This window comes from Macaca nemestrina, chromosome 5 (genome assembly GCF_043159975.1).
Source record: "Macaca nemestrina isolate mMacNem1 chromosome 5, mMacNem.hap1, whole genome shotgun sequence".
Taxonomy (NCBI): Eukaryota; Metazoa; Chordata; class Mammalia; order Primates; family Cercopithecidae; genus Macaca; species Macaca nemestrina.
Window position 1 is genome coordinate 142,287,978 of NC_092129.1, and position 24,147 is coordinate 142,312,124.

The window sequence follows — 24,147 nt, forward strand, 5'->3', positions numbered from 1 at the left end:
ACAAGGCAACACGCTAGCATTGCCAAAATGGCGCAGCTCACCGGGGGTCTCAAAGATACCCTGGAACGAGGAGAGGAAGGCTTGGGGTAGGCTCCGGTAATCACTCAAGGTGGGAATTCAAATTGCTTTTATTTGGTGATTGAGAACCTGGAGACACTAACTTTCTAAATATAATGTAAATTAAATGGAAGTGTCAGAAACCTTGGAATAAAAAAATGCAGCTAGCAATAGTGACTTCTCAGGGCTGGTTACACGGACAAGAGGAGATACAGCATGGAAATCCTCCAGATAGTGGGGGCATATAGTAGTAAACACTCAAGGATTATTATTATCAGTATTAGTAGTAGTACTAGTAGTACTACTAGCAGTAGTAGTAGCAGTGAGAATAATAGTAGTATAAAATAAGACTAGCATCACATCCACCATCTTGGGGAAGAAAGTGGAAGAGGAAGGTTAGATATGCAATTCAGTCTTCTCTTTAAGAAGACAAATTTCCAAAATTTTTGAGGAAAAATAAGCACAAGTCTGTAGCCAGATAATAGTAATAGCAATCACTGGCCAACATTACTGCCAGGCTACTATGTGTTTGATGCTTAGCTTTTACAGGCGGTATCTCATTTAATCCTTCTGGATATATGAAGAAGCATAAAAGACCAAGAGAATTAAAAAATAAAATTATTTCAAGAACACACAGCAGAAGGAGACAGGGCTGTGATTTGAACTCCGGCCTCTGGCTTCAGCACCCAGACTCAACCCCTGTGGTCATGCTGCCCACTGTCCTAAAAGGGATTACGGCTTGAGAGAAATAGGAGACTCTAATACAGAATCTGGATTTTTAGAAAATGAATTGTCCTCATTAGAAAGAATGCTCATTTTAACCGGAAGGTATATAAAAGAAGGGAGGAAAGGTCTGTATCTGAAGATGAGTATTGAAGAGGAGCACGTGCTGTACAGAGAAAGCTAAATGCAACCAAAGAGGGTTTTTTAGTCCGTGTTTATGTCCACGAAGAAAAAATGCTGCTTGGGAAAGAGGTTACAATGAGAATAGATAAGAGGCAAAGAGTTACAACTTGCAACTTGCCTCCATCTTCCCCAGCAAGGAGAAAAGCAGCAGCAGCAATAATAGTACACACCTGCATTGATGGATTATTTGTGCTGGTCACTATTCTAAGGGTTCTATGTGCACTAACTCATTTAGTTCCCACAAACCCTTAGGAGGTTAAAAACTATTATTTCACTTTACGTAGAAGAAACTTGCTCAAGGTGTTAAACAGGGGGTAAGTAGCAGAGATGGAATCTGAATATAGGCAGCCTGTATGTTTGCCCAAAGCCTCAACCTAACAAGACCAATACTATGGAGAGGGATGCCAAAGCCCAACAGGCCTGGATAACAGTGCCGTCCATGAGTTCTGGTCACCAGGCCCTGATGGGTCACATGTAGGTGAGTAAGGACTAAAGGAGCAAGTAGACGAGGTTCTCAAACCCATGGTGGTGATTCTGAGATAGCATGGACAGAGAGATGCCTGAGATGGGAAAGGGGTGAATATTCTGTTTTTCAGGGAATAAACTCTGTAATGCTTAGGGTGTTAGGCTGGACATGGAGTCTCTATACAATTCTGGAAAGACTTTCTCAATAGGTAGCTGTGAGCACTTGGAAAAGAATGCTAACCTAACATGGGTTCACTAAGGGCAAATCCTGCCAAGTCATTGAACCATGTCTTCAGGAGAGGCTGTGGACCAGTAGTTCTCAACCTTTTTATCTGCCTCCTTGTCATTCATGAGGGCAGTGCTTCTCAGAGATATCCCCGCTTGCATAGTGATTCTCAGCTGGACCAGCATCTCTGGAGTGACAGGTACACTTGGAAAATGTCCTAGGAGTTTCTGCTGGCTGTGAGTCACTACCATAAACAGAGCACGTCACAATCGTACAGGACATTTGGTGAACTCTCATGCTGTCTTGGGGACAAAATGGAGACATGTAAACTGATGAAGTGAAGTTGTAACTGGTCAGATAACCAGATTGATTAATAAATTCATGTGAATATGCCAGAAAGCCTTTGGCTTCTGCCTCAACATCTGTCCCATTTCTGTACTGCCAGTGTATTTTCTAATTGAGATTGATAACTACACAGAAAATAGGCTTGGCCAATTGTCATGTCAACAAAACTATCAATCAATAATCTATCTTCATTTTGGTTCAAGGAATCAGTTGCAATTGCACAAGTTCAAGGTGAGGAAAATCTGGCTCGACTGAAATTCTGTGTGCCTAGGCTCAGAGTTGTAGTTGATCTTGAGGATGTTATGGCCACAATGTGATGGAACCCGTGAGAGACTCCTGTCATTTTTAGTTGCGCTAATGGAAGTATAGTGGTCAGATCATGAGAGGTTATGGTTTTGCTGAGTCATTGTAGCTGGTCAGAGCAGAGCTTTAATATGTTTAATTCTGGATGGTACAGTCTTGGGAGTCATGTTTATAAGCTGCAATGTATCCAGAGGAGGGCTGATGAGAATGAGGTTCTGGAAGCTCACGTGAAATGGAAGAAGTTCACTTTGGAGATGAGAAGACTTAGAAAAGAAGTCATGGCTCCTTTAACTTATTCGAAGAATTTGTGGGTGGAAAAGAGGAAAAGACACACACACACACACACACACATGCACACACATGCGTGCATGGAAGTAGGCATTGGCCCGTTACAAAAACAAAATTCCAACAGCAACAGCCTTACACATGTCTCTCATTGCTCTCCATCTGGCTCCGAAATGATTTGGCTTTGTATCTGTCTTCCTCGCTAGCATGTGATATTCATGCATGCTCATCTCCATGTCCTCAGCCCTTAGTAAGTCCTGGTCCAAAATAGCTATTGAGTCAACATTTGGTGAACTGGACAGACTGGAAATAAAGATCAAAGCTGCCCAACAGCAGCTTAAAGTAAAAGCTGCCACAAAGTAGTGAGCTGCCCATACCAAAAGGGTTCAATAGAACCTGGCTGACTCCATTCCAGGGGTACTAAGCAGGCAGCCTGACTTTCAGGCAGGAGTGAAAACATTGAACTTAAATGATCCCAGCTCTCATAGTGTGTGGATCTACTCGAGACTTTCAAATTCCCATGATCAAGATAATATGGCTTCCACTGTTGCTAAATTCACCTGCTTTTACTAGTTGGGGTCACTGTGTCAGTTTGCCTCCTGGGGTTAGGGTACCGTGTCTCACAGGCATTTAAGCTCCAGGGCTTGAGGTCAGAGACAAAAATCTTGGCAGAGGCCCAGAGAACCCAACCAGACCTGGACATAGGCCATTGACAGGTCACCAGTGACCCACCTCAAGGTTTCACAGAAACCCCAAAGAGCTGTGAGCGATGTCTGAAAACATCAGCATCTAGTCTACATACCAGGAAGGAGGAGCAGAGGCACGGATCACCCCAAATCATGGATAACTCAGACCAGATTTGAATTAGGCTATACAAAATAGTGCCTTGCTCTTTTTTCAGCTAATAAGCTCCCTCATTATTTAACGATCCTGGCTGCACTTCCAAGCTGCTTGCCCTTCCTGAGTACACACAGCTGAGCCCTGCAGGCAGGCGCTGTGACACACTGGAGACAGTCCGCAAGCGGGGCCTGGCCTGTTTCCTGTGTGACTGGGGAGGGCTGACTGACATGTCCCTCAATGCCAGGGCCCACCCTGTCAGGAACGGGCTGGCACTAATGGTGTCAGCAACAAAGGGGAGAGGAGTCAACAAGGGGTAGGGAAAGTTTGGGAGAGGGAAGTCAGAAAGGCAGGCTCCCCTGCCACCCTGGAGGCAGCAACAGCCCACCCCAGCTTGGCTTCATCCCTGGGGTGACATGGAAAGTTAAATGTCCTGCATGTCATTATCAGCCCAAGTGACATTCACAAACACTTGTCTCTAAGAGTTGTCAAGAACATCTGTCACCAGGCGTGATGTTGGAATGGTCCCCAGGAGGGCCAGGGGAAGAACAGGCGTGCTCCTGAGGCAGTCAGCCGGGATGCAGCTGTGCCTTGTGCTGCTCGATATGCTGCCCCCATCCTCGTGTAGAAAAGTGAGGGGCTGGGACGAGAGAGACCCTGAAGATGGGGAGATGACAGCCACCCCAGCCCCCGTCCGACCCTATCTGCAGGCTCCCTTTCCCATGCCATGTCTTCTGTGATTGTTAGACACACGTCCTGTCCTGGGAGACCGGACCACCCCACTGAGTTTTGCAGGGCTGGGGCAGGGGGCTGCGTCTTTTACTGCTGCTCTGTCTTCCATCTGGGGAAAGGACAAGAGGGCAGATTCAGCAAGTTTTCACCCCATCAGGATCTCACCACTCCACATCTCAGTGGAGCTCTGCCCTACCCCATGAAAAGACAGCCCTCTCTACTGTGGGTTGGAGAAAACTTTACTCGTGAAATCAACATCTCAGGATCTGGGGCCATGGGGAGAAGCTAGTGGGAACAGGTGTTCTTAAAGGGAGACGCTGTTAGGGACAGGTGTTCTCTAAAGGGAGTGGGGCATGCCAGGGACAGGACCTGTGAGAGAAGATTCTTTGACTCAGCTGTTTCCCCAGAGGGTCTGGACTCTTCTGGAAGGGTCGGTTGAGTCCCGACAGGCAGAGGAAGAGAATGGTATAGAGGAGGAAATAGGGGTGGACAGGGAGGAAAGGTAACTCCTTGGTCAGAACCCAAATCAAAATCAACCTGCCTTGGATTTTCTATTTTCTATTTTTTTTTTCACACTGTTGAAACATGACATCTACAAGAGAGGATGCAAAAGACAATAATGTTAAACCCATTTTATAGATAGTAAAACTAGTCTCAAACAGATTGAGTAGATTTTACAAAGTTATCCAAAGCAAAGACTAAGAAATGTAGTCTTCTACATCCAGCCCTTTCCACTGTGCTATGTACCTGCTGTGGGGCACTTCTCGCTAAAGCCCCAAAGAGTCCTTACTAAGGCTGGAGACATGGGTTGGGGACACCAGCTGTAATTTCTCTTTCTGGGAAGTATGGAGTAGCTTTCTGGAAGTCCACAGGGATTTTCTGTCAGCTTTAGTCGAGACTCAGTCTCATACTTCTAAGTTCCAGCAATGCTGGGGAAACAGGGGTGCCAGTGAGAAGCTTGGTTCCACTCTACCGCCTGGGATCGTCCAGGTGATCAATGGGCAAGATGAAGATTTCTGGGTTGCATGTCACCAGGTAAGCCACTGTGAAGTGACAGAGTTGCTAGAGGCATCACAGAAAAAAATGACTCTGGAGTCAGAAGTCCAGGGTGGTGATTAGGATGAACAGAAAACTCAACTAGTATGATTTAAACTCATAAGGTTTTATAACATCTCATGTAAAAGAAGACCAGTGGAAGAGAATTTAGGACTGGGTAGCATGGTCATCAGGAGCCCAGTTCCTTCTGTCTTTCTGTCCTACCATCCTCAGCACACAATTTCTGTCCTTAAGGTCACTTAATAGTACAAAATGGTTGCTGGAGCACCAGTGATCCTATCTCCCTTTTATGCAATAGGAAAGATGGAAACAAGAAGGGCAAGAAAGCAAAGTGGGGAGTTTCTCAGAATCCCCATCCAATAACTTCTCCTTGCATTTCACTGGGCACACATTTCTGCAAAGGAATCTAGGAAATGTAGGGTTATTTTTTCCAAGTTAGGCACAATGCACCCTCAGTAATGTAGAGAAGATAGGAAGGCAGGTAGCACATCCACACAACTCCATCATTTACTAGTCCTGGGACCATGGAAAAATCATTTTACTGCTCTCCATCTTTATTTTCTCATCTGTAAAATGAGAACAGAGATTCCTTTCTGCATATTTCATAGCATTGTGGTGAGGACTGAATGAACTCATGTATTTGAAAGAGCGTTCTTCATAGTCAGCAGTGGCGTACTGGTTACCTGAGAGTACTTATGATTACTAGGAGCCTGCCCACTTTTTCTTCTTGGACCTCTCTTCTAGTCCCTGTTCCCCAGCCTGCCTCCTGTGTCTCCATTTTTCAACACCAACAGAGCTGTAAACTTGGAAAACGATCTGATGAAGTTTTAAGGGATCAAAGTATAAGGTATAACCCCTTTCAGAAATATTTTCACTTCAATTGGGAGCTCTGAAAGACCCAAAGGAGTGAATCCCTGATGGTGGAGTTTTAAAACCCACAGTAGGTTTGTGCATGGGGAGATGTTTTTCAGGGCACCTTCGAAGAGCATTTCAAATCATATTACTATCCCCACATCCTGCCCCTCTTGCTGTCCTCAAGAAGGTGACACCACTGGGATTCAAAAAGCTTCAGAGCATCTGTTCAGAGGTGACTAATTTCTCCACGTTATTCCCTTCTCAATCTCCAAAAGCTGTGGCTGGAGAGAGCTCCAAAGATAAAAAAGTAATTAGCAAGAGTAAAGAGATTACAGCATGTATCCGGTCTCCCTTCTTCTGAAATGAAGCTTTTTCCCCCTCCAGTAAGAGATAACAAGAGAACCAGTCCAATTAATTTTACATATGTTTGGTTATATGGAGATGGGAGTGGGGATATCATTTATTCTATACCAGGAAAACACTAAAAAGGGCTTACAGAGGGATGGGGTTAGGCCTGGAGGAATGCCTGGGACTTGGGGACGATGCTGTGATGGTGGCCATCAAAACAACACCAAACACTTATCTCACAACTGAACTTTTCCAGGCATGTTCGTGTTCACAGAACCCAGCTCCACTCAGCCTCATTAACAGCCCAGGTCAGACCAGGAGTTGGGAAGGTGTGGAATTCAGGTATTCTGACCCTGACCCCAGGGCTTCCTACCCACCCATGTTTCCCAACCCTGACTGTGTTTTGGAACCCCTTGAGGTGTGGCATCCCCCCATTAAAAAAGGGATTCTGAGTCAGCTTGTGTTGGTGCCTGGATATTCACGTTTTTAAGGCTCTCCCAGTGATTCTGACATGCATTCAGCATCATGCCCAGTGAAATCAGGGGTTTGGACAGCACTGGTAGACAGAGTTTCTAAATCCACAGCTAAGGGATTGGTCTCTAAACTGCTAGTGAGGGAAGAAGCCAGAAGGCCTGGGTTCAATCCCAGCTCTACCATGCACTACTCATCTCTTTGAGATTTGCTTCATCTAACATTGGAATAAAAAATCTTTTCTCTATGGGGTTATCTCCAAAGAGATAACATATGTGGAAACACTTTGGAAACAAAAACACCATGTGCATTTCAGTCGCTGGAGCCATTTTTTTCACCCCTCAGCTGAGTCTGAGTGATTACCATAAGAAAGATGGAATTAGGGGCTCCAGACATGGGCTCTTGTGATCTCCCTTCTCTTTACTTGTCTGAACCTCAGGCTCCTCACCTTCTAAATGGGGATAATGATAACTCACCAGGTTGTTGTAAAATTGGAAAGAGATGACACAGCATGAAAGAAGAACATCTTCATAAAATGTGAAGTGCTTCTAGTAGCAGAAATCTGACTTTTCCAAATTTGGGGGTAATTTCCGTCATTCTGAAAACCAAAAATAAAATTCTAAGGCCCCCCAACCAATTGAATGAACCCCTCCACTCAGCCAAGAGCATTCCAAAGTTAACCTGAACTTTTGTGAGTTCACAATTCTGTCAAAGCATTCCAAAAACTTGGCCATGATGGGAATGGGGAGCCACACATGCCTCACTATACCCTCCTCTCTTTCGGAATTACTGACAGAACAGACTCTTTAAGTCTGATAAGAAACATTTACAATCTATTTTCTCTGAATCCTGCTACCTGGAGGCTTCATTTGCATGATAAAACCTTGGTCTCCACAACCCTTTATTGTTACCCAGACACTCCTTTCTGTTGATAATGACTCAGCCAATTGCCAATCAGAACATCTTTAAATCTACCTATTACCTCGAAGTGACCCACCTCTTGTCTTTCCAGTTTGAACCATGTACATCCTGCATGTACTGATTGATGTGTTATGTCTCCCTCAAATGTATAAAAGCAAGCTGCACCCAGACTACCTTGGGCACATGTCGTCAGGACCTCCTGAGGCTGCGTCATGGGCACGTCCTTAACCTTGGCAAAATAAACTTTCTAAATGGATTGAGACCTGTCAGATAGTTTTGTGAGTTCACAATTCTGTCAAAGCATTCCAGAAGTAGGTAGTTCAGAGCTGGTATGGGAGCTCCATGGAGTCAGGGACTGAGGCAGGTCAATTGCATTATTCTTAATGTGTGGCTCACTGCTCCTGCTCTTGCTCACATTCTCTACCTGGAGATTTTCTCTGGTGTGGCCTATCCACAGGGGAGTTGCCAACCCTGGGATCAGCCCTCAGCCTTTAACAGAGTTTGGAGGATTAATACCGCAGCTTCCTTACCGTCGGAGAAAGGTGGATACGTGGTCTATGCTCGCTCCCAGGGGCTCCCAGTAGGAGTGGGCCCCAATTGCCCACAGTGGTAACTTGCTTAGCAAAATGCCCTGTGTTGACTTCCTTCCACACTTCCTTACCACAGATTCCTGAGCCCACCTCCCAGATAAACTACTCATACTCAAATCCTGGTCTCAGGGTCTGCATCTGGGAAGCCCAAACAAAGACAGGCACCAACCCCTTTAAAGAATCCCACGCAGTGGCTTTTGCTGCTAGCTTATTGTATTTTTCCCAATGCACATTGGAGGCTGAGGAGGGCAATTGTCTGTTCGTGCACGTTGCTCCCCACTAGATAAAATCAGCGTTCTGCCGGGCAATTAGAAGTGGGGAATGGATGCTGGGGAGGCGTACGACGGCCACAGAGCTGCCTGGGCGGAAGCATCGCTGCTGTGAGCGTTTCTTGGCACCTGCCCACACAGTCCCAGCAACCAGTAGCCAGTTTGTGGCTGAGGCCAGCCTCGGGGGGAAGCTGATGGGGCTGCTTTCCTGCCTCTCTGTGAGTGTTCTTTTCTCATCTCTGGAGACACAGAGCAAAGCAAAGAGGGAAGCTTACCTCTTGTCAATGAGGCCTATGGTCTGGCATGAATGTGTGTGATGGGAGTGGGCACCCTGTGGGTGACAGAAGGGATCACGACAAGAAGTCAAATTAATGTCCATCATCTTCAGGGTCTCAGAGGTGGGGGATGGGTGCAGGAAGAATGGCACAAAACCACAGGATGTGATGGGCCACCCCGGGGTGAACGCAGGGCCATGCAGCCATGCACTGTGGATGAACGAGCTTGTTAACTCTTTACAAAAGAGAGCTATTTCCAGCAGGGGTGGGCTCCAAAGCTGGGCTCCGCTGTGCTCTGTGGCCGTGGGGCTGATGCTGTGGTTGAGAGTGCTGATCCAGACATGCGGATGAACTCCACTTGCATCGTAAAAGAGGTGAGCGGCAGGAAATGAAGCAAGGAAGAGATCTGTTAAACAGCAAACCTTTGCACTAGGTCATTAGTCAGTGATGGTATTAAGTAAAGGAGCTTCTCAGTTTAGCAATTAGCCCCCCAAAAGGTTAAAACATAAATGAATTGCTTGGTGAAATTAGTCCACTTGAGCTTTTCCATGAGCTAACTGCCTGGCTTGAGAGGAACATATTCTGGGGGGCTATGAGAGCAGGTACAGTGGAGTGTAAGCTGTGTCCTGGGATTAAGGTGGGATTTGGAAGGAAGGAGGCTGCACGGGATCGGCGGGGGTGGTAGCTATTTTAGGTGAAACCAGTGAAGACAGAGACAGAGGCAGGAATGATCAGGCCCAGTCAAAGGCCTGTGAGGGCCCCTGGTGTATTTGTCAGCTGCTGCCACAACCATGTTGCATAACAAAGAACCTCAAACTCTAGGTGGCTTATAGCCAAGAATATTGAATTTCCTTAGTCATAGCTCTGCAGGCTGGCTGGAGCTGAACTGGTCTGGTCCGGGCTGGGCTGGGCACGACTGCACTTGGCTTCAGGCTCCAGTTCTGATTCCCATCTTCTTTGGGTATCTCATCCTGGAGCCCCAGGAGAGGGGTAGTGGTTCTCTAGGTATGTTCTTCTCATGGTAATAGCAGAAATGCAGGAAGGCAAGCCCAGCTGCAGAAAAGAATGTGAAGCTTCTGTTGGTATCACACCTGCAAAATCCCGCTACCCACAGCAAGTTACGTGGCCAAGCCCAAAGGCAAGGTGCAGGGAATGAACTGCGCTCAGCATCAAGCCATGAAAGGCTGTGGAGATCCTCCTTTATTACAGGCCCGTAAAGAAACAGGACCAATAATCTGTGACACTTGACTTTCCTGGCAGAAAGCCCCCCTAGAGGGCAGTGGTTCTCAAACCTGAGCATGCATGAGAATCACCTGGCAGGCTTGTGAACACACAAGTACCAGACCCTATCCCCTGAGTTTGTAATTCAGTAGGTATCGAGTGGAGCCTGAGAATCTGCATTTCTAATACATTCTCTCCGGGATGCTGATGCTGCTGGTCTGGGGAAATTACTTTGAGAATCACTGGTCTAGGAAAAGGATAGGAATGTAGAGGTTGGAAGAGGGCAGAGTATGGATGGCCTTGAATGTCACACACAGTAGCTATGTTTCTGAGTCCTTACTGCACTCCAGGTGTTCTAAAGCTATTCTGCATGTTCTCTTATTTGGACTCATGCTAACCCTATGAGGTATGATCCATGATTGCCACTTGACAGATGAGGACTCTGAGCCATAGGGAGGTGGCATGACTTGCAAGGCCTCACAGCTTGGAGGCGGTGGAGCTTGAGCTTGGAGCCAGTGCTGTCCTGACTTTGGGCTTCTTCCTGTTACTGGTGAGAAGCCAGGGTCTAGTTCTGAGGGGAGGAATGACCTGGGGTGAGGAAAACTCTGTATTTGGAACCAGATATTCATTTATTCAGTCAATAAATATTTATTGTCTGGTTAAGACCTCAGGATTGGGAAAAAGACAGGCATAGCACTTGCCTAGGAAAGTGATAGGAAGGCAGAGGTTGGAAGAGGGAAGAGTGGCCTTGAATATCAAGGAGCTTACATTCTTATTGGGGGGAGAGATGAAAAGTTCAAAAATATACAGGAGGAAGAAAAATAAACAGTGAAACGAGACCGAGACCAGAGGGCTACGGTTTTACATGGGTGGTCAGGAATTGCTTCTGTAAGGAGTGATGTTGGAGTAGAGACCTGAATGGGGTGAAAGAGTCAGGCAGGGGAAACAGCACATACAGAGGCCCTGGGGAGGGACGCATTTATCCTTCTTTATGGAGAAGTGGCAAGGACTCCAGTGCCTCTGGAGGTAGAGTGGCAGTGAATGAGTGAGAGGACTGGACAGGGCTGGATTACATAGGCCCTTGCTGGCCATGATGAGGCCTTGGATTTTATCCTGAATGAGATGGAAACCTCTGGGGCTGAGGCTGGGGAGATTTGAAAGCAGGAGACTGGTGTGGTGTGATTAAGAAAGAAGATTCTGCTGCTGGCTGGAGAATACACCACAGCAGGCAGGGAGAGCAGCAGGGAGACCAGTTACGGGATGGTTGCAGGGTTTTAGGTGTATCTTGAGACCCTCTTCCTCCTGAATGTTCACATCCATAAAATGGGAGAAGGACCCCTTCTTTCTCTCCCACTTGGGGCAGGAGGAGATTAGGGTGTGGGCCTGTGAGGGAGTAGGAATTACTTAGGTAGGGAACACAGCAGCATTTTGTCATGATTTTTCTGGCAGAATCCTTGGGCCTATGTCTGCTTGGCCCAGGAACCTCACTGAGGCCCAACTCAGCCATGAGTGGAGAGGAGTTTTGGATCTCCCTCTGTAGAGCAGAGCATCCCACGCCATCACTGACCCAGCTCCTCCGTCAGCATCCCCCAGCCCCTCCACCCCACAACCTTGTACTCTGATAGGGAGTAATTATTTATGTTCTTGTTTAATTAGCTCATTAGGTGTGTGCCGTGGCATTTCTGACAATAAATCACCTACTCTAATGGCTCATAAGTGCATTTTTGGCTGGTGCCTGGCCCTGGCAATGAAGGTGGCAGTTGTCATATATGAATGTGGCCCTTGGTCAGGGGCTCAGTGACCTGTGCTCTGACTCCCAAGGTGTGCGTTGACAGGTGGGGAGGCTGCCGAGGCACTGAGCTTGGAGACAGGATCTTGGAAACTGAGATGGTGGCAGCAGCGGCAGCCGGCACTGAACACCAGAAAGATATTTTTACCACCCGTCAAAATGCCACCGCGTGTGAGCCAGTGCCAAGGGCTGCTTCCCAAGGCTGCTTTGCTCTCCTCCCTCAAGCTTTGATTGTTGCTAGGAAAAAGGTCTGAGTGGAACAGGGAGGCTTTGAAGATTCCTGGGTTGGCTTGGCTGGTGCTCAGCAGTCGCCTCCCTCAGGGGCAGGGGGCTGGAAGGAAGCTTCTGTCCTGCAGCAAACGGGAGTGGGTGGGGGGCTGCTTCTCCCAGGCCAGGAAAGCAGGAGCGCCCAGGTTTAGACCCAAGACCTATTCTTCCCCACCCTGCCTAGAACAGGCCTAAGAACAGAACCCTGTTTAAAAATGCTTCCTTCACAGTTCAGAGGGCCGGGAATTCCACCATTAAAGATGGGTTTCTTTGCACGTTTAAGGGGCAGACACCTGGGAGATGGTGAAGTGGGTTTTTTCCTGGGACTGGCAAACAGTGGATGCTGACCCGAGGGAGGGCACAGTGGACACCCTAGCAGGAGAAGGAGGAAGGGGGTCAGGAAGGGTCATGAGGTGACCTCAAAGCCCAGTTCCCCTCTGTGGACCTATTGTCAAGGGCTTGGGAGAGTCAGGGAGAGGAAAGGCAGAGCCAAAGTCCTTGGGACCAGTCCAGCTGCTTCGTTATTGCAACTCTCTTGGACTTGGTTCTTCTGTCTTTAAAATGGGCCTTGTTCTTGCTACTCTCAGACCAAGAAGAAGTCCAGAGTAAGAAAAGGTCAGTTCAAGCTCAACCAGGCCAACCCTCCCCTTTCTGTGAATCCTTGTGGTGCCCACCACTCCTCCCACCCGTCACCCCTCATTGCCACCCGTCACCTCTCATTCCCACCCGTCACCCCTCATTCCCACCCATCACCCCTCATTCCCACCCGTCACCCCTCATTCCCACCACCCACTTGGGATGTCGGCTGGCTTCATGCAGGAATAACTTCCAGAGACAAGAAAGCCCCCACCACTGTTGGGTGCCACTGGCTAAAATGTTCTACCTCATTGGCCATGCGTGGTGGCTCATGCCCATAATTCCAGCAGTTTGGGAGGCTGAGGCGGGCGGATCACTTGAAGTTAGGAGTTTGAGACCAGCCTGGCCAACATGGTGAAACCCTGTCTCTACTAAAACTACAAAAATTAGTTGGGCGTGCTGGCACATGCCTGTAATCCCAGCTACTGGGGAGGCTGAGGCAGGAAAATTGCTTGAACCCGGGAGGCGGAGGTTGCAGTGAGCCGAGATCGTGCCACTGCACTCCAGCCTGGGTGAAGAAGCGAGACTCTGTCTCAAAACAAACAAACAAACAAATAAACAAAAGTTATACTTCATTGCAGGCCCTCAAATCTATCTCCCTCTACCTCCAACCTTTAAATTCTGCCTTCATCTTTATCAGGCATAAAACTAGTTCTTTTTCTGTAATATGTCCATTTAATTTTTGAACATAATTCTCATAGTTCACCCAATACTATTTGTTCAGATTCAACACCCTCCCTCCCTGCCTCCCTCCATCCTTGCCTTTACCTTTAATCATTCAAGAGGTGTTTAAGTTTACAACTCGTCTGGGCCACACATGGGAAGGGCAGCTATGAACAAGGCATTTCTGCCCTCCTGCAACTCGCATCTCCCAGGGAGACAAACGTTGAACAACTATGCTGGGAGGTGTTCACCGATTCAGTAGCTACAGCTGTGATAAATGCTGTGCAAGTATATGCTAGAGCAGGTCCTGGGGAACTGACCTAGCCTGGGGAAGCCAGGGAAGGCTTCCTGGAAGAGGTGACCCAGAAGGTCAAGTAGGAACTCAGGCCGGGCATGGTGGCTCACGCCTGTAATCCCAGCACTTTGGGAGGTCGAGGTGGGTGGATCACCTGAGGTCAGGAGTTCAAGACCAGCCTGGCCAACATGGTAAAACCCCATCTCTACTAAAAATACAAAAATTAGCTGGGCATGGTGGCACGTGCCTGTAATTCCAGCTACTCAAGAGGCTGAGGAAAATCACGTGAACCCGGGAGGTAGAGGTTGCAGTGAGCTGAGATTGCGCCATCTCATTCCAGCCTAGGCGACAAAGCAAGACTGTCTCAAAGAAAAAAATAAAAATAAGTAAGAACTCAATTAGTGAAGAGGCACAGGAGGCACTGTGGGGAAAGACTGGCGTGTCTGTCTGTCTTTGGAGCCGGAAGTTGCCTGGGGTGGGTCTCTGGTCCCTTGCCTCAGATGTGTGCAGGGTTTGTGACGTCTCCCTGCAGGTGTGGGGTCCGGCAGTGGGCAGTACACTGAATGTGGCCTGTCCGGGCCAAAGTGGGCTGAAGAAGCTCCTTTGAAGCTGAGGGTGCCCCCCATGTGAAGGCAGCCTCAGCCCTCCCTAGCCTCCGACGGTGCCAACTCCCACACAGAGTACCCCAACAAAGCCACCCCTCACATTGTCCAGAACCATCTTGCTGCCTCCTCCCTAGCCTGTTCCCAAAAGGAGTGGCTCAGGGCTTTGTTCAGCTGTGTGGTCATGTGGGGGTTTATAACTGAAGTGATCCTTTGGGTGTCACAATGACCCCGCCTGAGAGGCAAGCTTCTCACTCAAGCCTTTTTATTGATTTTCAATCTTCAATAGAACATTAACAAATTTTGCGTGTCCCATTTTATATGTTTTTATGTTTCAAGTCATTTCATTTCTTTGATTGGAAATAAATGGGTTATAAATTACAAAGCCAATGGATGGGATTAGGTCAAAAGTGCTAAGTGAATGCAGGTGGTTTCTCCTCCAATAAAGATAAGGAGAATAACAGCCAACCTTTCTGAGAAATTATTCCATGCCAGGTACTGTTCTAAGTGGTTTCTGTTTATTAGCTCATTTAATTATTTCAACATCCTGACAAAAAAGGTGCAGGTGTTATCTCGATTTTACGGGGCGGGGGGAACTGAGGCATGGCCTAGGGAAGAAGCCTGCCTGAAGTGTCCCAGCTGGAATGTGAAGCCAAGTAGACTGGCTCCAGTTGAGGCCTCAATAGTGCGCCGCCAGCTTCTGAGTGCCCATTGGTGTGTGCCCCCCTGCACCGGGCACCTTCATAGCCCTCTGGGAGGCAGGCTTATGATTCTTTCCCAGGCTAGGAATCACAGGGAGAAGACAAGGTATGTAAACTGCCCGAGGCCTCCCAGCTAGGAGGTGACAGGGCCAGATTCAAACCCAGGCCTGTTGTGCTCCAAAGAGCTCCTGACTGTTCTTCTCCCTCCCAGGACATGAGTTAGGATTGAGGGGGTGAGATAAATGTCTTGGAGTCACAGGTAATGTCTTCAAAATAGAGTCCAGTGACCCCATTTCCTTCACCCCTGTCCCCTCCCCAGTCGCCCAATCTACTAACAACCCCAAAACCGTCAGCCCGCTGGCACTGAGAACCACCATGAGGAAATGCGGTAGACTGAACCAGATCCACCCATCCCACCCACCTGCACATAAGGAGGAACACGAGGAAACAGGTGGGCACTTTAGGAGGGGTGGGCTCTCAGCTAGACAAGTGGGAGAACTTCCGGCAGTGCTGGTGATGTCTGACAAAGCCATGGCTGCTTTGAAGGCAGAGGGGAGCCTCGGCTGCTTCAAGGGCCTGGGGGATTCCATCTGAGGCAGGCATGCTGATGCATGCCTTCCACCCCTTCTCCATGCTGGGAAGATGATGGCCATGTCCTGGGGTGTTCTAATTTATAACTTGCCACTTGAACCATGGCTGCTCTGCCTCCCACTGCTGCCTCTTCCCAGACTGAAAGGAAACCGGGTCATGGTTCAGCCCTAAAGACAGCATAGGCTTGGGGAAGAGCGAGATTTATGGCTCAGCGTCTGCCCTACATGAGCCATCATTCTCCCAGAGCTACTGCAGCCACTGCCTCCCCGGCCCAGCCAGGCCCAGGCCCAGTGCTGAGTGGCAGGCAGGCGTGTGTAGCTGGAGGACAACACTGTGAATCTTAGACAGTCACAGGATTCCCTGGCTTGGGGACATACAGCAGAGGGAACAGCAGATAGATCACAGCTGGGCTGTTGACCTTAAGTCTTAAGCAAAGTGGAGAATAAGAGGTCATATTTATCCCATCACAGCCGCGGGAGCCATGAAATATCAGAGTATGAATAAAGGCAGCGGTAAATCACTCACCACTCTTGCAAATATGGCTGATCTGTCTTCCAGTCCCATCACCCACTGGGTGGCATGGGGTCAGTGTGCACAGCGATGGAGAAAAAGAAGAGATAGGGCTCCAGAGACCACAAACGGTGCTCTCTGGAATACGGCAGTGCTGGGAATCATTGACCAGATTCTTAGATTCCTAGGATGTAAGATCTCCCTCACCTCAAAGGTCACCTGCTCAATGAGGTAATGCCTGACCATCCACTTAAAGCTGAGCCGTCCCACCCTAACCTCAACACTTTCTTTTTCTCTCTTACCTGCTTGTTCTTCTTTCCTTAGCACAGTCCACTTTCTAACATACTAAATCAGTTACCAGTTGTGTTTACTGTTTGCTCTGTCCCCACAGAGAATGTCAACTCCACAAGGCAGGGACTCGTATCAGTGGGGGTCACTGCTGTCCCCACAGACACCTAAAGCAGTGCCTGTCACATAAGCTCCACAAACATTCTTGGATGAATGAATGAGTCTGGAAATTACCTAAGAAATGGCTTAATTCCAATGCCTCATGGTGTCAGGGAAAAGCAGAGACCCAGAGAAGGGATAGGACTTGACCCCAGTCTCATAGCCTGTTAGGGGTTGCAAAGCTGGGAGAAGACTCTGGGCTGGAGACTCTCAGGCCAGAGCTCCAGGTCCTGCATGGTCTGTGCAGCTCTCACACCCCTCAGAGGATGTAGTTGTCAGTCACGCTCTGTTAACCACCTGTAGGACCCCGGAGCTGTGCAGCCCCAGGCTAGGCATGGGTGGGGCCTCGCTTGCTTTTTCCCTTCATTAAAAAAACCAAAAATCTTATACATTTCCTGATAAATAATTTCTTAACCCAAAGGGATCCCCAAAATATGAGTTCCTTGACTGGGGGAGGTCAGAAAATTTTTGTTCCTGAGAATTTGTAAGGTGTTGAGTGGGAGTGGGGTGGGAAGCGTTTATCAGGACCCCTCCCTGGGATACCTGCTGCTGTGTCAGATCCTTCCACGGATCATTCATGCAGGCTTCACTTCCAGGCTGCAGTGAGGCATGATAACAAGGGCTCACAGCTACTGAACAGTGTGCCAAGGCTGCTGTCAGTGTTTTTAGATATCCGACCATTGAGCCTGTCCAGCAGCCCTATGACCTGGATGGCTTCTGTCTCCTCCCCATGTTACATGCAGATGAGAGACCTGAAGCAGCTATGCCAGCAAAGAAACGCTCCTGTTCCGGGTGTTCAGGACACATCAGTCAACAAAACAGTTGGCAATCCTGGTCCTTATGAGAGGAAAACGGGCAGCAGGCACCACAAATGAGTAAATGATATGGGTGCTGGGAGGCAGTGAGTGCCACACAAAAAAGAAACCTCAGGCAAGACATGGCAGGGTGCTGGGGGTGGTGGGTAAGTTGTAATATTAGCTAGGGTGTCCAGGGCAGGCCTCCCTGAGAAGGTGGGATTTGAGCAAAGACTTGAAGGGGAGCCGGACTGAGGTCTGTGGGAAGGGCCTTCCAGGTAGAAGGAAGAGCAAAGTCTCTGTGACTGGAGTGTTTCTGAGGAGCAATGAAGAGGCCAGGGTGGCTGAAGCAGAGAGAGTGCAGGGCAGGTTGGGCGAGCTGGGGCAGAGAGGCAGTGGGGCCAGATCCCGTGGGGCCATGTGGCCCTTGTGAGGACGCTGATTCAAGTGTTCACCCCACCTGTGCATGTTCACAGGTGCTCACAGCTTCAGGTCAATCCTTTTCCCTGCCACATGCTCAGGGCTGCTTCCACGCTGGCCAGTGGACACACAGTCACACTCACATACGTACCTACATGGCCAATGGCCACTCACTCCCACAGCCCCCCTACTCCTGCCATGCCCGTTTGTGCTTCACCCTCCACCGCACCTGCATGTGCCCCAGCAGAGCAGGGACAACTCCTCATCAGCCTCACTCCCGTCTGCCACCCAGTGTGGCCTCTCCCCAGCTGAAGCAGGAGAGGGAGGAGACCGAGCCAATTCCTGGGGCTTCAGACCCATGCACCCTAATAAACAGTGTTGGAGAGACTCCCAGAAAATTACAGATAAGTCTGTGATTTACTCACACGTGATTTATTTACATGATTACTTCCACACTAAGAAGATGACAGGCCCATATGGCCATCCTCCAGGGACCCTGGCATGCAATTAGTGGCTCTGTTTTATGTTCATTGTCCCCACAGGCGCTGGCTGCTCCCAGACTTGGGGCAGGACAGAGGAAGGAGGATAATTACGCTGCTGCTTTTAGTAATTCCCGGGCAAAATCAGGATGGTGCACCTCTGGGCCAGGCCAGCCCCACCTTAAAGCTCCTGCTAATGAATACATCCCATAGGAAGGCTCCTCTGCCATCTGGCAGAGACCCCAACCCCTAAAACTACCTGTGCCCTCAGGTGGCTCATCTTCTGCCACCAGGAGAGGTCCTGCTGCGAGGTGGGTGGAATGGATGGTGTTAGTCTATAAAAGAGATGATAGAAAGATAAATAGAAGATAGACAATAACAAAGTACGTAAGCATTCACTATATACATAAAAGATTTATTGAGTATATATTGTATGCCAGTGCTTGGCATACGTTACTGCTGATCCTCATATAACTCTGCAAATTGGGTTCGCAAACTGCTTTTACAAATAAGAAGACACAAGCTACGGAAAGTTAAGTAAGGGAGTAAAGATACAGTCAATAAATTGTGGAGATGGGATTTGAGCCCAGAGCCCAGATCACTTTGATGCTAACTCCTGTATGCTTCCGGGGTCAGGGACCTGCTGCTGCCCCTACTCCCACGGCCCCAGTATCCCATCCCCTTCCTCCCGCCTCCCCCTCGCTCCCATCACCCCTCTTCCAGTGATGTTCTTATGAAATTCTAGAATGTTAAAAGCACAGAGAAGGAAAGTGAATTGCCCAAAGCTGAACAAGTCATGACAGAGTGGGAGTTAGAGCCTCGTCCTCCAGCCTGGACATGAGGATGGCTGGTGGGTGGGGACAGCTCTGCTCCCCCACCCTCCCTCCTGCTGACTCCAGGATCGGGAGTGCGCAAGGACCTTCCACTTGGCTGGACAGAGTGGGGCTTCCCTGCTGCCCACCTGAGAACTCCCCCTAGAAGTTGTCACTCTCCCCACCCTTAATTAACTCCTTCCTGACCAGACTGCTTGTTAGAGACAGAGGTATCCAGGGAGAATCAGCAGAAGCACAGCCCAGTGAAGTGCTGAGTGGGCTCCTCCTGACTGCTGGGTGGAAAGGGCAGCTCTCCGTGGGGTGAGGCAGTGGGCAGGATGATGCAGCAACTCAGCAGCCAGATGCCCAGCAAGCTCTCACCAGGGAGTCTGCCTCCAGGCATGCAGCTTGGAGCAGCCCCCAAGGAAGTGTCAGTAAGTTTCTCGGTCACTCACTATGCACGAGTGCTGGCTGTCCCCATTATAAAAAATGGACACCTCACATTTATAAATGCTTCACCACTTACATACTGTGTCCAAGCAGATGTGCATCTTAGGTTTTCCAGACGGTCCTTTCGGGGAGGTGGTAGTGTTCTCATTCCCGTTTGACAGATGAGGAGGCTGAGATTCAGAGGAGCACAATCTCCTTGTTCAAGATTGCTCAGCTAGCAGATGGTGGGGCCAACATTTGAAACTGATCTTCAAATACCAAATGCAAACATCATCATGGCTACTTTTTATTGCATAAACACACTCTAAGCAGCATACTCTGTACTGAGCGAATATCATGGTACTTAATTTGCACGAAGACACCATATGATTGCTGTTATGAACCCATTTTGCAGGTGAGAAAACTGTGGAATTGAGGCTCAAACATGGGAAGTGACGCATCTCACATGGCACAGTCAGTAAACCTTCTTCACTAGAGCACAAATTCACCCTGGGGATCAATACAGGTTCCTTCTTATGATACAGCCTCTGCTCTGACAGAGGAGATGGTTATAATTGAAGAAAAAGGTGGGGCCCCTCCATGAAACGACTGAGGGCTTCATTTTACCCAGAGTTGCTTTATTAAGGGTGCAGTGGTTTGAATGCTTGTGTCCTCTTCGATATTCATAGATTAAAACCTAATCCCCAATGATAGGATGAAGAAGTGGAGCACATAAGGGGTGATAAACTCATGAGGGCTTGTGGCTGCTGAGGGGGCTCTCTGTCTCTCTCTTGCCCTCCCACTGCTGCCATGTGAGGATACAGAAAGAAGGCTCTCATCAGACCAAATGCTGGCACCTTAATCTTGGGCTTCCAGCCTCTAGTACTATGAGAAAATCTTGTTGTTGTTTTTTTAAAAATATAAATTAGTCTGTGGTATTCTGTTAAGCAATACACAGAAACTAAGACAAAGGGTTACTGTTGACTTCACCATTGGCATTGAAACAAAACCCAGTGTTTACCATTCCTTCATTTATTGCCAGGCACCCCTAGCATTTAACACACTTTACCTCATTTAGCCCTGATTATATTCCTACACAGTAGGTACTAGCATTCCTATTTAACTGAGGCAGAGCGTAGGTAATCTGCTTGGGGTCACACAGCTAGTCAGCGCCAGAGCAGATTTTGAACCCAGGCCCAGCTGCTGTGAACCACCATGCTGGATCTTCAAATGCCTCTTCCCAGGCATTTGATTCCTGCCAACTTCTACTCTGGAGTTGCCCTACTCTTCACCCACTGGGGCACATGTAGAATAGCATCAGATGGCCAGGGGTTCTTTCTACCCCTCCCCAAATGCTGTCTCCTTCCCCAGATCTGACAGGGCCACCCGAGCCCACTGACAACAGAATCAAGAAACCCCTGCCGATGGTGACTGCCACCCAGATGCTCATCAGCCTCCCTGAAGTGACACATCTATTTCCAACAACCTCTCCTCTTCCTGCTCACCTGGTAGAACTGGCTTTGCAAAATTTTTTGCCCTTTTTTATTGTAAAATATACATAACATTTACCATTTTCACCACATTAGAGTGGACAGTTCACTGGCACTAAATACATCATATTGTTGTGCAGTCACCATCACCATCCATCTTGGAACTTTTTCATCATCCCAAACTAAAACTCTGTAGTCATTAAATAAGAATTCCCTATTCCTCACTTCCCCCAGCACCCAGCAACCACCCTGCTACTTTTTGTCTCTATGAATTTGACTACCCTAGGCCCTTTATATAAGTGGAATCACACAAAGTTCATGCAAGTTGTAGCATGTGTCAGAATTTCATACAAATATAAAACGCTTCACAGATTTGCCGTCATCCTTCTGCAGGGGCCATGCTGACCTCTGCATGGTTCCAGTTTTAGTGGAAGTGCTGCCAAAGAGAGCAAACGATAGCATTTTCAAGGAGGCTGGTGCTGCCTTTGCTCCGGGTGATGCCCCCACGAAATTATGGATCTGCCAACTGGGGCGAATGGTCCGATCAGGTTCATCATTAGGTGGTGTTTACTTGGTGTCTGCTGGTTGTTCTAGCGTGTCTTGGGCACAGCTGGTGGGGAATCTTCATTTTGCACACGTTTGTGTTTATAACAAGGTATAATTGATCTGACACCTTCAGCATTTTTTTCTGTACGTGATGAGTTGTTGAGTAAGCTCTTCTCAGCTCCTCCAGGAGATAAATGACAAGTAGCATCATTGTAGTCATCGTCGTTGTGGTACCAAATGGCCCAGGAAAGGAGCAGACATGTTTATTCCTGTTGTACTTGATTTCTCACACTCACCACAGAAGGCTGGTATTACTCTCCCATTTCACATGTGAGGAAACAGAGGTTCAGAGAGAGGAAAGTTACATGGTCTAGAGTCACACATCTGGTCGGGGGCAGAACTAGCCTTCAAAGAGAGATTTCTGTCTGAGTCTAAAGCCTACACTCTTTCCTCTAAGATATGCCAACCCAGTCCCTGGGGGCTGGAAGCTAAAGACAATTAAATGCAGAGAAGACTTCTATATCTGTGGAGACCTGAATGAGGATGCGCACACACATACACAGAATGAGAGAGAGAGAGAGGCAGGCCTTACATGGGCTCAAGAGCTCGCCTGGGTTGGCTGAGCCTGCAGTGGTGGGGACAGTGTTTAAGCAATGTGGCTTAACAGCAGTCCTGGGAAAGCACAGGGCCTCTCCATTGACAGTCTGCTCAGTGTGACCACCAATGGGATGTGGCTTCTAGAGAATCCAGTGTACTTTCAGGGAGGGGGTGGTGTTCACAAGAAGTGTGATGTCTGATTGGGGAGCATAGGATCTGACTACTCAGAACCCCCAAAGAGAAGGGCCAAAGACAAACTGACATGTGATCGGGTATGATCAGGCGGGGCAGCCTGCCAGCAAACTAGAAACTGTGCTATGAGGAAATGGTTGGAAGAAACGGAAATGTGAATTCTGGAGATGTGAAAAGTCAAGGTGGGATGAGAGAGTGGCCTCACAATATGGGAAGCATCAACATGTAGAAAAGAAAGACACAGGCTTGTTCTGGGCAGCTGTGGGGTTGCATTGGGCTGGTGGTAGGAAGTCGCAGTCTGTCAGACCATGGCCCCCATGAGTCACTCGGAGTTGTCCAGAGCTAGGATGGCTACCTGGTATATCCCGGAAGTGTGTGAGCAGAGGGTGCTGACAGCCAGGTGGGCCTGCTATGGAGGCGCTGATGAGCAGGTTGGCTCTCAGGGCCCTTCACAACCCGGAGTTCCTAGGATCTGTGCATGGTGAGGGCAGAGAAGAACTGGGAAGAGCCAGCAGACACCTTGATGAGTCAGCAAGAGAAGTGCCCGGATCAGGGGGCGGGCTGGCCCCAGTGGCCTGCACCAAGACAGACTGTCAGACCTCAGACGACTGGCTTGCGGAGCTGGCTGTGCACCTGATCCATCAGCCAGTATCCAGCCTCAGGCCTGGATTCACTTCTCTGTCCTCAGTCACAAACACTAGCACAAATTCAGCACTCACTAGGGACAAGGCACTGTTCAAATCACAGAGATTCGCTCATGTAATCCTCATAGCAACCCTGTGACGGGGCTCTATCATCTGCCCCCTCTTACAGGGTGGTTACGTGGCTTGCCCAAGGTCACACTGCTGGTCAGTGACAGGACTGGGGCTTGAACCCGGTGGTGCAGTGCTAGTGCCTGGATTCCCACCTCCTGGCTTTATCCCCTCCATGAAGGAGCCCCATGGAGCAGGGCGAAGCTCCCTTCCTGACACTGTTGCCTCCACCAAACACTTGGGCTGCGACTTTCCCAAGTCCTTGCCTGGCAGCTGCATCCGCCATGCCTCCCAAATCAGGGAGCAAACACAGGGCCTCCCAACGAGTGATCCTCACCTGTCACCGGGTAAGGTCTAATGCTGGGGAGATGAGCACAGAGGCAGCCTGCTGGGGCTCAGCTCTCTTTGGCCTAATTTCCTGTCATCTCTGCCACTGCTCAGCCAGGACTTTACTGACACTTCCTCCATGTGAATTCTGAACAAGACTCTCATGGGAAGTTGGAAGGGGACCCATCCTGCTGCAAGTGTTGAAGCCAGGATGCCTCCCTGCCAGCCCAGCTAGGGTCAGGCACTGCCGAATCTCCTTGTTTCTAACTTGCATAAGGTTTGCCAGCCACAAATCCCCGAGGCCTGGATTTCCACCATCAGAGAGGCATTTCCTTGGGGTTAAGCGGGTTAAGCATGGCCCACTCCTTTATGTAACAGACCCCCATGTGGGGCTTACTCTGTGCCAGGCACTGACCTCGGTACTTTAGGAATCATGACTCCTTGAATCCTCATAACAACCCTATAAGGCAGAGATTATGAATGCACCATTTTACAGAAAGGGGATATTTCTAGGAAACAAACACAGAGAGATTAAGAAACTTGCCCAAGATAAGGTTTTATAGCTGGTATGTGCAAAACCAGGATTGGAACCCCAGAGTCTGGCTCCAGAGCCTGTGTGCATATCCACCACACCTGCTGCCTCTTC

General features: G+C 48.7%; 1 protein-coding gene and 1 non-coding gene across 2 annotated transcripts in view; one reads left to right on the forward strand and one right to left on the reverse strand.

Annotated features, from left to right (window-relative positions):
• LOC105489657 (leucine rich repeat and fibronectin type III domain containing 2) overlaps positions 1–24,147 on the forward strand; it is a 193,165-nt gene that overhangs the window by 155,196 nt on the left and 13,822 nt on the right. The gene's annotated exons all lie outside the window — the stretch shown is intronic.
• Positions 21,437–21,539, reverse strand: LOC112428011 (U6 spliceosomal RNA). Its single transcript, XR_003019841.2, has one exon. It is a non-coding gene; the product is annotated as a U6 spliceosomal RNA (small nuclear RNA).